We start from the raw sequence: 14,263 nt of genomic DNA, 5'->3' as shown, positions 1-14,263 counted from the left end.
AACTTTAGAAATGAATAATTCAATTTGAAACAGTGTCAAATAATTGCATCATTGTTTGTCATGACCCAAAATAAAAGGGTCATGATGGCACTCATCGCGGCGAACCTTGAAGAGTAAGTCTATCACCCAAACTAATACACAAAGGGGGAAATACAGAAATACCCCTAAGGTAGGGCTTCTAGAACTAAGCTGAACCACAGAAGTATAATAAATGCGAAAATAATGTACTCAATAGTGTAGCCATAACTCCCAAGACCTAGTGTTAACAGTATTAGAACGTATCTAGTACAACTCGAATCCAAATGAAATACATAAGATATCCAAATACAAAAGAAACTCTGTCTCTAAAATGAAAGTAAAGACATAGTCTATAAGAAAGGTAATAGAAGATATTTGGACTCTTGGGGGCTAACCACTACCTTGAAAGCTCCAACAATCACCCGAGTCAAGCAAGTTGAGGCGCACTCGAGCTAGGACCTACATCGAAAGGGAATTTTAGTCATGAGTACAGTCCACTTGTACTCAGTAGGTATCATAGGCCGGCCAAGAAAAGTAGTAAATAAAGCATACAAACTATACCTAAGGGCACGTCACCTGCAAACAAAAAATGTCCCACAGTGGTAGCCCACACCGCTTGCACTAATAGTTCTATAATATCCACACACAATACAACAACACACCAGATAGGGATACAAATATACATAATATGACATACAAGTAGAACAAAAGAGGAACATGTATAATCAAGCTCATCAAGTAAGAGTAAAGGAAGATAGAACAATTAGGCATTAACACAGTAAAGAACAACAATTAGAATAAATATATAGATAAAAAGTCAATATGGCAATACAAGCATAACATAAACATAATAAAGCAAGTACAATTTATATGATGATGATGATTTATGAGGTCATCGCACAACCTCGGGGATCATTGCACAATTCACATATACACCTACGGAGGCAAGCCTCCCAATATAGGACCCATGGGAGGTTCGTCAACCTATTACAATCCATATATGTCCATATCCATATCCATATCTCCTCACCTGCACATCCCTCGGGAGGGTTTTATAAGATGTCGCATTTTTTTATCATAAAAAGGTGTTATCGATGTTTTTCAGGTGTTGCCATGGTGGTACTATTTTTCCATGAATGGGTATGATATGAGGATATAATGCTCACAACCAATCACAATCAGTATTTCAACAACCAACCACATGATATATTTCCACAACTAATCATAATGATACATTTTAATAACCACGTGAGCCAATATTTATTTATTATTTCCATTCATCCATAAATTTCCACATGTTTTCATACGCCAAAAGTATGGATATTATATATATATATATATATATATATATATATATGTCATAATACTCCAAAGGTACCACAATAGGCATTTGCAACAACACAATACAACTATTCGCATGTATTCAAGGTTATCAACATCATATAGGACCTCACATGGTCATACATATCACACAATATTCCAATTTCAACAATTACATCATATATAGGTCTCCGCATGGGCACTACACATAGATAGCCATTTTTTCATGATTAGTTCCCACCCTTAACATGCATTTTGTACCATCATTTACTACCCATCTCAGTCTAAAAGAGTTAAGCCATAACCTACCTCGAAGGCTAAAATCGCTCTGCAATACTTCAATCACAAAGCCCTACTTCTCATGAATGGTCTCAAAATCAACTAAAACCAAGAGATATAGAATCTATACGTCAAAACAAAGCTAATGATACCTATATTCCCAACTTTTAGTTCGGGGTCAAAATGAACCCTCAAAATGGATTTTAAAAAAAAAGGGTAAAATTAAAAGTTTATTACAATAACGTATTCTCTATACATTTAGGAATCTACAAAAGAAACCCCAAGTTAAATCAAGTCAAAAAGACATTCAAATTGAAGAAACGCCATTTTTAAGCTTTATTGGGTAAAATCTTTGAAATCCATGTTAAAATCAGGAATCAAAGTGTTTTTGAAGGTTAAATTGATGAAAAGCTAGTAATGATAAGATTAAAACATTATTCAAGTGAAAGGGAGTGAAATAGGAGTTTAAATCAAGCACTAAGATTTTTGGATTTTGAGAAATTAATCAAGAAATTTACTAAGAAAAGAGTGAATTCTTACCTTAAATCCATAAGAGAGTCAGCAAATAGATGTTAATCTTGCTAACCAAGCACCCACAAGCTTAACTTTTAAACTCTCACACTATTTTAGGATTTAACTCTCAAGATACATGGTGAAAGAATGAGCAAAATCGGGTAAAAGGAACTTTTTATACTTGCACCAGGTTACCAGGTACAAAAAGGCATTAAACGCACCCCTGGAATGCGATTACCCTTTGTACACCAGTTAACCTGGCGCACCATATATTTAAGTTTAAAACAAACTTCAACAGGTGCCCTGTATTAGTGTGGCATTCAATTTACGCAGATGAACTATGTAACCCGACTAAATTCAACATTCTAAACACATTGGCGAAGTTGGATTTTTGAAAAGACGTCATTTTCACATAGTTGACTCCCAAAACCCAAAATCACAATTTTCAAATCGAGGGTCAAAATGAGATTTAAAGCCACGAAACCACACCAAACATGTTACCACCCTAAAATCATCGTTCCAAACCTACTAGCGCAGTTTATTCAGCCATCCATCGGATGGATCAAACGATCACCACAGAAGTCCAAAATAAGGCTCTTGAACCCACCAAAAACCATAATATTATATAAATGGTACCAAAATACATCAGAACCATGAAAATCACCCCTACACTCAAAAAATACCACAATGCAACTACGGTGAGGGTTAGAACAGTCAAATCACACAAAATCACAAATTTAACATATTTCATCGAATTTTTAAGTCGTTACATCATCCATCACTAAAAATCTAGTTCGTCCTCGAACTAAGGCAAAGAAATACCTGAATCAATAAAGAGCTGGGGATAAGAAATATGCATATCAAACTCGACCTCCCAAGTAGCCTTATCTACAGGTCGATGTCACCACTGAACCTTAACCACAGGGATAACTCTAGAGCGCAACCTCTTAACATCCTTAGTCAAAATGGAGATGGATTCCTCAATAAAAGAAAATAGCTCATCTAACTGAACTGACTCCCAACGAATGACACGAGACTCATCAGGAATATAACAGCAAAGCATAAAAACAAGAAAACCTAAATAAACAGCCAACAAAACTAGGGGGAAAGGCCAACTCATAAGCCAGATCACTAATGATCCAAAGAATCTCAAGTAGATGAATATACTTAGGGCTAAGTTTGCCCCTCTTTCCAAACCTCATCACACCCTTCATGGGTGAAAGTCAAAGAAAAATACGATCACCAACACCAAATCTCAAGGTACAAAGCCTATGATTTAAAAAGCACTTCTGCCTACTCTGAGCCGCTTGAAGTCTATCCTAAATGATCTGGACTCTATCCAAAGACTCATAAAGCAGGTTCATACCTTGAGGTCTCACCTCTGAAATATCAAACCAACCCACTGGCGAGAGACAACCCCTACCATACAATACATCAAAAAGATCCATATAAATACTAGAATGGTAGCTATTAGGCAAACTCTGCTAAAACCAAATGTTTCTCCCACCAGCCACTAGGATCCATCACATAAGAATGGAGCATAACCTCTAAAACATGAATAGTCAGCTCTTACTAACCATCAGTCTTGGGGTGAAATGCTATAAGATCATCTCGAGTGCCCAACTCATCTTAAAAATTCATCTAAAAGTGAGAAGTAAACACAGAGCCTTAATCAAATAACACAGATGCAGATCTGAAACAAACGGGGACAAAACCTGTGATGATAGCATCAGAAGACTTCACCTCAAGCATGGAAGGTATAGCATAACACTGACCACCACCTTAAACTGGGTAAGTATCCCCACGACCACCATATTCCTCAGTGTCCTCATAACCACCCCTATGAGCTCCAATACCTCTGCCTCTTGCACCTCTAGTAGCACCCCTACCCCTTACAACTGAAATAGAAGTAGCCCAAATCATAGAGCAGGGATAGTCTCTGGCCACATGGCCAATCTCATTACACTCATAGTAACCTCTATGACCTGCCTTAATAGGATAAGATACAACTCTGCCTAAACAGTCACCCTACACTGCTGGACCAAAATATCTACCACCAAAATTCTATAAAGCCATCTGCACTGGCCTACCCTAATATCAATGAGAAACTCAAAAATCTCTACCATAAGAAGACTTGACACGAACCAACCTGGGGCCTTATCGTAATGGGCATCCCAAGTCCAACCTGGGTCAATGACTACCCCTAAGCTCTAAGATAAGAAATAAACGTCCCCCTAGGAGGTAGGGAACCACCCTCCCACTCAATAAATAGTTCACCAGAGAACCTAAAGACAACCTTATGGGTCTGACAATCTAAGGATGCATAACAAGAGTGTAACTAATCCATCCCCAGAATAACATCAAAATCCACCATATCAAGTTCAAACTAATCCGCCCGAGTCTGCCTACTACCAACAGAAACCAAAAATACCCTAAAGAATCTTTTAGCAACCACAAAGTCACCTACCGGGATAGAAATAGAAAAGAGATCCAAAATAACCTCAGGATCAAAACCAAAATACAAAGCCATAAAAAGGGTCACATAAGAATAGGTGGACCCTAGATCAAGCAAACAATATATATCATGAGAAAAGAGTTGTAACATACCAGTCACGATATCAAGTGATGCTTCATATTCCTATAGAGTAAAAAGAGCATATAACCAATTCTGACTTGTGTCGGTATCAGAAGAAGAAACTAATGCAGAAGTAGTACCCTTTGGTGCAGGAGCAGAAGATGAAGCAATAGGAGCCTTACTCAATCCCAAAGAACCCTTACCAACCAGACAATTTCTGTGTATATGTCCTGGCAGACTATAATTGTAACATCTATCCCTCCCTTTATCATAGAAGCCCCTATGAAACCTACCACAAAACCGATAAGAAAGACACGATAAGGCTGATTGAGCCTCACTTTCCTAAGATTGGGTACCCTGTGCTCGGTAATTATCATCACCCTGCTGACACCTATCACCTTACTATTTAGGTAAGGAGCACATAGAAAAGGAGCCACAACTCCATCACTTCTTCTTTAGCCACTTACCTTCATCCCAACCACCTTGTTGTTGAGCACCACCCTATTCAGAAAACTGAACTTCTTACTCTACCTTGCCCCAAACTTAGCCTTCTTCTTTTTTCCCTTCGCCACCTATTGCATATGAACCACCAACCTAGAAATATCCATATCTTTAATTAGCAATGTAGTTTTGCTTTCAAAGATCAAATCCCAAGACAGTCCAAAAGTGAACTATCTCACCCTTGCCCACATATCAGATACTAATTCTGGAGCATACCATGATAGTTGATGAAATATATTCCTAGACAGACATCTTCCTATATCTCAGATTGGTAAATTCCGCCGCCTTTATTTCCCTCAACTACTGAGGAAAGAAGTAATCTACAAAAGCATTGGAGAAAGTTTCCTATAAGTTGACTCCTTAAAATCACCTTTCTCCCTATTCCACTCATCATATCATTAGTATGCCATATCCTTAAGATGGTAAGTGATAACGCTTAACTTATACGTCAATTTACTACAAGGCAGTTGTCGTCAATATATTTACCCAACTTTGGAGTTGGGGTAGAATCCACAGGGAACAATGTGAGTGGCAATTAAACTAGTTTAAAACTAAAGCTACAAGTTAAATTCAAATAAATGATACGAAAAGATAAAATGGGGGTTTTCGATGATCAGTAAATAATTGTTGGTCACTTTAGTTTCAGTGTTTGTAATCAAGAGTTTATGGAAAACAAAAATTATGTTCACTATGGGATTTGGTACTTGACAGATGCTAATAGTGATTCAAGATTATCACGATAGGTTGGAACAATGGATTGTCTTTATCGAAGTTATGCCTAAATGTCTCTCCACCTACTTAAGTATTTAATTACCTAATCCTCTCGGACTTAGGGCATTTATATTCACTTACCTAACTTCACCTCAGGTTAATTAACATTGTTACAGTGTCAATTATTAAATGGAAGGTTGGTAGCTTCCAAGTCCCTATCAATAATTCACTTCCTACTATAGTTGATTTCTAATCTCAAGTAAATCAAAGCAGGTGATATCTATCATTTTCAACCAATAGATAATAATTAAAACCTAAAAATTATCAAGGAGTCTTATTACCTTTAGAATCTTAAACACTTAGCAACTTACCAAGACCTAACCCATAGATCCCATAATTCAGGATAAAGGGATTTAGCCACTCATAATGTAATAATCAATAAAACAAGTTCAATTCATAATTTGAAATATGAACTTACAGCAAGATAAATAGCAACGAGTGTTTCTCAGATTAAATCAAAGTAGAAATCCCAAAATATTAATGATAATCTCTTCAAAGTTAATTGTTTTGTTCAAGCCAAGAATCTAGAGAGAAAATAACAAAATATGTGCGTTCCAAAATAGGTTCAGAATCTTGAGTACCAGCCGATATGTTCTGCCTCCCCATATGTTCAGCCTCCTTTTATAATTAAAAAACCCTAACATATGCTTTAAATACTGTATCCTAATTATGGAAACAAAATCAGAGAGTTCAGTAATTTTTTGGACAGGTGACGACATTTTGTGATGCCTTATCAGGAGTCTGACGACTTATCACAGATATCATCAGCTCTTCTTCACTTTTGATAACTTCTTCTTAAGGCTGACAATGAATCCTGATGGCTTATCAAAACTGTGATGACATAACAGACAATGTCATCACTTCTCCACCTCAGCTCCCATGTCCTATCTAAGGCTGACGGCGACTCTGATGGCTTATCACAAGGCTGACATCTTATCACATATTGTCGTCACTTCTTCCAACTGAATACCATTCTCTGCTTAAGGCTGACGATGAAGCTGATAACCTATCAGAGTGCTGACGACTTATCAGGAATGTCGTCAGCCACACTTCTCTTCTATTTTCTTCAGAATTCAACTCTTTTACATCCATCATTGTTGGTTCTCTTGCATCTTGACTTCCACTGCAAATCAAAGATAACACAATCAAAAACGACAAAAGTTGCTTAAGACTTTGCAATTATTCTCAATTAAAAGTCTCAAATATGTTAGCATCTGCTCACACATCAACACCCTCAACTTAAAACAATTGCTTGTCCTCAAGTAACTAAAACACAACTAAGAGGATACAAAGTACATTTGGCAATCAATTATCTATATTATCTCAAATTATCTTCACCATCTCCAAGGTCAATTAATTTTTAAAACAACTATGAATATTATTGAAGAACAACAATGCGACACACAGGAATCAAGATATGGCATTAATTCAGCAACAACAACCATGCATGTACCAAGATTACACTATCCAAACAAGTTAGCAACTAGCAATGTAACCAGTGTGCCCTCACTACAAAGAAGTCCCACTTCACTTTTATCAAACATCACATTTGTAACCACGGGGATAATCACAAGACACTCACTCTAAGAATTAAGTTCCAATCAATGTATGTCGAATACCATAGGCTTGCCCTTATTTTCATTACCAAGACTTTTTGACAGGTCATCTAGGATCACTATAGGTCTTCTCTTAGGCTTGTAATGCAGGCTAGGATTTGGTATAATACTCGATGATATTTAAAGTGACTAAGCCTCCTTGACACTACACTAGCTTTTGGGGTTTCACTCATTAGCCTTTTTCTATTCTTCTCTTTTCTTTATCACACTTATTTAGGATGGGTGCAGTTCTTTTCTACAATCACTTATTCTTTTTCACAACTTTTCTTTTCTTGCTCTTTTCCACCGCACCTAGATTTTTATTCTTTTCTTTTGTTCTACTTTTCTTTATACTCATTTTACATCACGCACCCCTATGGTAGCTATCCTCAACTTAGGCTATTTGCCTAAGTTAAAGGGCACAATGTCCATGGAGGACCAGGGCCAAAATAGGTTCATTGTGAGACAAATAGGAAGGTGATAGGTATAATAAAAAGAATAGGCATTCAGGCTCAAAATCAGGATCAAGGGATATTATTTACACATGGAAGGTCATTTAGGATAAAAGTGGACTAATATAAACAACGGTCTATGATCCTTTCCTAACCGCTATCCTATAACCAAGGCAAGACCAACTGGGTAAGTTCTGGATTTAACACACAATTGGAACTAGGTAGTATCTCACACACACATGGCATAAAGGTACATCACAAGCTACTACCCATTCGGTTTATGCAATTGTTTAGCAATGGTTATCATGTCACTAGTACTAATGCCATAACAAGATGCACTGTGTATATCACACAGTTATAAAATAGACCATTGGAGAGGTGTTCAAAAATCAACAAAAACATGTTAACTGCCTAAGGTACTTATATTTCTCCTAGTCAACTACAATATTTTACCACAAATCATAATACGCCTAAATATTTCGGATCTACTAGGAATAAGACTCCAAGGAAAAGAGGCACAGCAACAAAAACCCTAAGAGGACATCAGCACCCACAAGTAGTCCAACCTTCAACTTATAATCATATATTGTCCCTAATGCATCAAACCAAAACAAGAGAGTCAGAAACATACCTATGGCACCATGGGTGCAAAGATCTGATGTCAATTACATAATATGAATACAAACAACAAAATACCTTGGGTATCCTCCCAAAAAGCGCCTAATTTAGTGTCGTGGCACGACTAGGTTATCTTGACTACTCAGAATTCATCAAGATACCATAAAAGTTCTTCATCCTTTATCCCTCCACTTAAACGATCTGAATTTCACCCCCAACTTAGAGTCCATCTTCTTGCCTCAATCATAGGTGGTGGTACAAAAATTAAGAAGTTGAGTAATGGATTGAGCGTGGTAAACCACTCGGCCTTAAAGTGAGGTGTGTTTTTATGTTGCTTATCAAGTGTAAAATAAAGAATATAGGATTTTTTTATTCCTCATCTTCACACTCTTCCACTATTTTAGATGATGCCACAGACAAGATATCATCTAAACAAAATATTGAAAAATGCTTTGAGTGAGGCCCAACTAATTATACTCCAAAATTTACACTATCTACTACACACTCACTTTTACTCACCTTCTCAATATCAGTCTCAATATAATTATGATGATTTTCTTCAGGCTATGTGAGTCTTTCATACATCCTGCATATTTCTTATAAATATTTATGATGATGATGTTTATACAACTGCATACATACCCATATACTTGGTTCTTTTCCATGGTACTAACCCACATCTTTGGATGTGGGCTGCATTTTCTTGGAATATAGGTTCAGGTGCTCAGTTCCAGGTTCGACAGTGATTCTTCGGGAATGTTGTTCTACATCCTCTGTTATGGTGAGTCCTCATGTTTTGAGGATGTGATGTTTGATGTTGGTTTCACAGAATTGTTTACATTTGATAACTAAGTATGAGTCAATTGGGGCATGTCTCAATGGCTCGCTAGTTTTATTGAATTTCTTAGAGGCTTGTCAGACTAGTATAGATGTTGGGAGTTGACTAATAAGTCGTATTTTGTTATCTTTCTAAAATTCTTTTACTCTTGGATGATGATTACTTTGTTAATATTTGAGGGCTATTTATGGAAACCCCATTGATTTGTGTTGAACTGAATGAAAATGGCTCAAAGGGTTAGCTTGGGGCTACTCGTAGCCTCAAGCACCATGTGATGCTCTGGGACCCATTTTTCGGGGATTTATAAACTTGGTATCAGAGCCTAAGGTTTTAATGTGTCCTAGGGAGTCTGACAAGCCGCGTTAAGTAGAGTCTTGATCATCGGTGTATAGCGCGCCACATCTATAAGCAAGAGGCTTTAAGATATTTTAGGAAAAAGTGTGATTCTTTCTTTTAGAAGTCTATCGTGCTTAAAGTGTCTCTCTCTACCATTGATTCGTTCTCTCCTCTTTTAAAAATATACCTCCAAGTCGAGCAAGAAGAAATAATGATGGTCAAAAACCTTAAACCGCTGACCTATTGAATGAAAACGTGTCTTATGCTAAATTTTTGGCAGCCTTTCAGGCACTAGCCCAAGCTATTACTGCAAATGTTCAGGCCAACCTGGCCCTAGCTCCACAGCAGCATGAATATGATTCAGCTACTGCCAGGATCCGTTACTTCATGTAGATGAATCCGTCAGAATTCTATGGGTCCAAGTTTGATGAGGATCAATGGTTGTTTTTAGAGGAGGTGCGGAAGATTACTCAGGTGATGCATGTATCTGAGGAACATAGTGTGGAGTTGGCTGCGTATAGGTTGAAAGACCTTGCTTATAACTGGGCTATTTCTTGGAGGAAAGGTAGAGGTGAGGGAGCTATCCCTATAACTTGGCAAGGTTTTCCCTTTGGAGATGAGGGAGATGAAGGTGAAAGAGTTTATGAACCTACGACAGGGCTCTATGACTATTAAAGAGTACTGTCTAAAGTTTAATTAGTTGGCCAAGTATGCTCCTGACTTAGTGGATGATAATCGGGCTAGTATAAGTAAGTTTGTGATTGGAGTGTCTAGTTATGTGGTTAAGAAGTGTAGGTCTGCTATGCTAAATAGTGAGATGAATCTTTCTAGGCTAATGACTCATGCCCAATGGATTGAAGTAGACAAGATTAAGAAGAGAGATAGAATGAGAGGCAATAAAAGAGCTAGGTCCGAGCAGCACGAATAGTATCAGACTAGATTGCAGAGAGGGAGTCGCCCTCAGTATTAGGATTATTCGTCTATGCCAGCACCTTTATCTGCTAGTGCTCTCGTGCCTAGAGGTAGGCAGTAGCAAGGTAGCAGGTCATATGCATCCAGGTCCCAGTACAGTGCTGGCAGTAAACCAAATCGTCCCCTGTGTCCTAAGTGTTGTAGAGATCATTTGGGTGAGTGTTGGGGTGAGAAGAGGGGTTGTTTTCGGTGTGGTGACATGGGTCACAGAGTTAGAGATTTTCCATAGGATGGATAAGGGTGTCGTGACTATCGCCCTCAAACCCAAACTCAGACTGTTAGTGCTCCAGTTCCAGTGACTCGCCCAGCCCCAACTCAAGGTGCCTCTTCTAGCAATGCTGGAGGGAAGCGCCAGAATAGATTCTATGCTTTACCATCCCACCAAGAACAGGAGGACTCTCCCGATGTTGTTACTGGTATGCTTCATATATTTCAGTTTGATGTGTATGCTTTGTTGGATCCTAGATCCAGTTTCTCATATGTTACACCTTTGATTGCTGTGAATTTTGAAATGAGTCCTGAGATTATTCCTGATCCTATCCTAGTTTCTACCCTAGTGGATGATTCGATTGTTGCCCAGAAAGTGTATAAAAAATGTCCTGTTACCGTTCTTCATAGAGTCTTGTTAGGTGATCTAATTGAATTAGACATGGTAGATTTTTATGTGATCCTGGGTATGGACTGGTTGTATTCTTCTTATGCCTCTATTGATTGTCGGACCCGAGTGGTCAAGTTTCAGTTTCCGGGTGCATCCGTGTTTGAGTGGTATGGGAATTCTGTGTCACCCAAGAGTTATTTTATCTTTTACCTCAAAGCTAGAAAGCTTATTTCCAAGGGGTGTATTTACCATTTGGTTAGAGTCAAAGACACTAAGTATGAGACTCCAACTTTCCAGTCTGTTAACGTCGTCAATGAGTTTTCTGATGTCTTTCCAGATGATCTCCCAGGGATACCTCTTGATAGAGAGATAGAGTTTGGGATTGATCTTCTTCCCGATACTCAACCCATTTCTATTTCTCCTTACCGTATGACCCCTGCAGAACTTAAGGAGTTGAAAGAGCAACTCAAAGATATACTAAATAAGGGTTTCATAAGGTCCAGTGTTTCTCCTTGGGGTGCTCCTGTGTTGTTTGTGACAGAGAAAGATGGCTCTTTACGTATGTGCATTGATTACCGCCAACTAAATAAAGTCACCATCAAAAATAAGTACCCTCTTCCGAGAATAGATAATTTGTTTGACCAATTGCAAGGTGCAAGTTATTTCTCAAAGATAGACCTTCGTTCCGGCTATCATCAACTCAAAGTTAGGGAGTGTGACATCCCGAAAACCATTTTCCAAACTCGTTATGGCCATTTTGAGTTTCTTGTTATGTCTTTCAGGTTAACTAATTCCCCAGCAGCTTTTATGGACCTCATGAATCGAGTGTTCAAACCATATCTGGATATGTTTTTCATAGTGTTCCTCAATGATATACTGGTGTACTCCCGTAGTGAGGATGAACATTCTAATCATCTCCAAACTGTCTTGCAAACCCTTAGAGATCACAAGTTATTTACCAAGTTCAGTAAGTGTGAGTTTTGGCTAAGGTCAGTTGCTTTTATGGGTCATATCATTTCTTCCGAGGGTATTAGAGTTGATCCCCAAAAGACCAAAGCTGTTAGAAATTGGCCTAGACCTATTTCTCCGATAGATACCGAAGTTTCTTGGGTTTAGCTAGCTATTACCGCCGTTTCGTTGAGGGTTTCTCCTCTATAGCATCTCCTATGACTCGATTGACCCAAAAGAAAGTGAAGTTCTTGTGGTCCAAATCTTGTGAGAAGAGTTTTCAAGAGTTGAAGACTCGACTCACTTTAGCCCCTATTTTGACTTTGCCTGATGGTGTTGATGGTTTTATGGTGTACTGTGATGCTTCGAGAGTTGGGTTGGGTTGCGTATTGATGCAGAAGGGTAAAGTGATAGGTTGTGCTTCTAGACAGTTGAAACCCCATAAGAAAAATTACCCCACCCATAACCTTGAGTTGGCTGCTATTATGTTTGCTTTGAAAATCTGGAGACACTATTTGTATGGTGTCCATGTTGATGTTTTCACTGATCATAAGAGTCTGCAGTATGTGTTTACCCAGAGAGAATTAAATCTTAGGCAGAGACGATGGTTAGAATTGTTAAAGGACAATGACATGAGTGGGCAAGGCCAATGTTGTGGCGGATGCCCTAAGTAGAGTGTCCATGGGTAGTGTTTCGCATGTGGTAGAAGGTAAGAAAGAGTTAGCTCATGATGTACATCGTTTGGATAGATTAGGGGTTAGGTTGTTTGACTCTGCTGAAGGTAGCATAGGGGTTCAGAGTAGTTCCGAATCCTTCTTGGTTTCAGAAGTGAAGGAAAAGCAATACTCAGATGCTAGTTTGGTCAGACTTAAGGAGTCAGTCAAGGACCAAAAAGTAGAGGTTTTATCCCAAGGGGGAGATGGTGTGTTGAGATTGCAGGGTAGATTGTGTGTCCCGAATGTTGATGATCTGAGATAGAGAATTATGGCTGAAGCGCACGGGGCGCGATATTCTATTCATCCTGGTGCCACCAAGATGTACCGAGACTTACGGGAAATCTATTGGTGGAGTGGCATGAAGAAAGATATAGCAACGTTTGTAGCTAAGTGTGCAACATGCCAATAGGTTAAGGTTGAACACCAAAGACCTGGTGGTATGATGCAAGAGTTTAGTATTCCCACCTGGAAGTGGAAAGAGATAAATATGGACTTTGTGATTAGTTTACCACCTTCCCGACGCCATCATGATTCCATTTGGGTTATGGTTGATAGGTTGACTAAGTCTGCTCATTTCTTGCCTGTTCATACTTCATATACTACTGAGGATTACGCTAGATTGTATATCTAAGAGCTAGTCAGACTGCATGGAATTCCCTTGTCTATCATTTCGGATAGGGGTACTCAGTTCACTTCACAATTTTGGAAAGATTTTCAGAAGGGTCTTGGTACCCAAGTGCTTTTGAGTTTTGCTTTTCATCCGCAGACCGATGGTCAGGCTGAGCGGACCATCCATACCTTAGAGGATATGTTGAGAGCTTGTGCACTTGACTTTAAGCGAAGTTGGGATGATCACTTACCGTTGTTAGAGTTTTCTTACAATAACAGTTTCCACTCTAGTATTGGCATGGCTCCATTTGAAGCCTTATATGGGAGGAAGTGTAGATCGATCACCCATAGGTTGGTTCGAGGTGGGTGAAGCAGCTGTGAGTGGTCCTGATCTGTATTTGAGGTTATGGAAAAAGTTAAGTTGATTAGGGAAAGGTTAAAAATTGCGCAGAGTCATCAGAAGTCATATGCAGATGTTAGAAGGAGAGACCTTGAGTTTGAAGTTGGTGACCTAGTGTATCTGAAAATTTCACCCATGAGGGGGGTGAAGAGATTCGGAAAGAAGGGGAAGCTTAGTCCCCATTATGTTGGTCCTTACAAAATT

This window comes from Capsicum annuum, unplaced genomic scaffold (assembly GCF_002878395.1).
Source record: "Capsicum annuum cultivar UCD-10X-F1 unplaced genomic scaffold, UCD10Xv1.1 ctg2858, whole genome shotgun sequence".
NCBI lineage: Eukaryota > Viridiplantae > Streptophyta > Magnoliopsida > Solanales > Solanaceae > Capsicum > Capsicum annuum.
Note: the sequence above shows the minus strand (reverse complement) of the source record.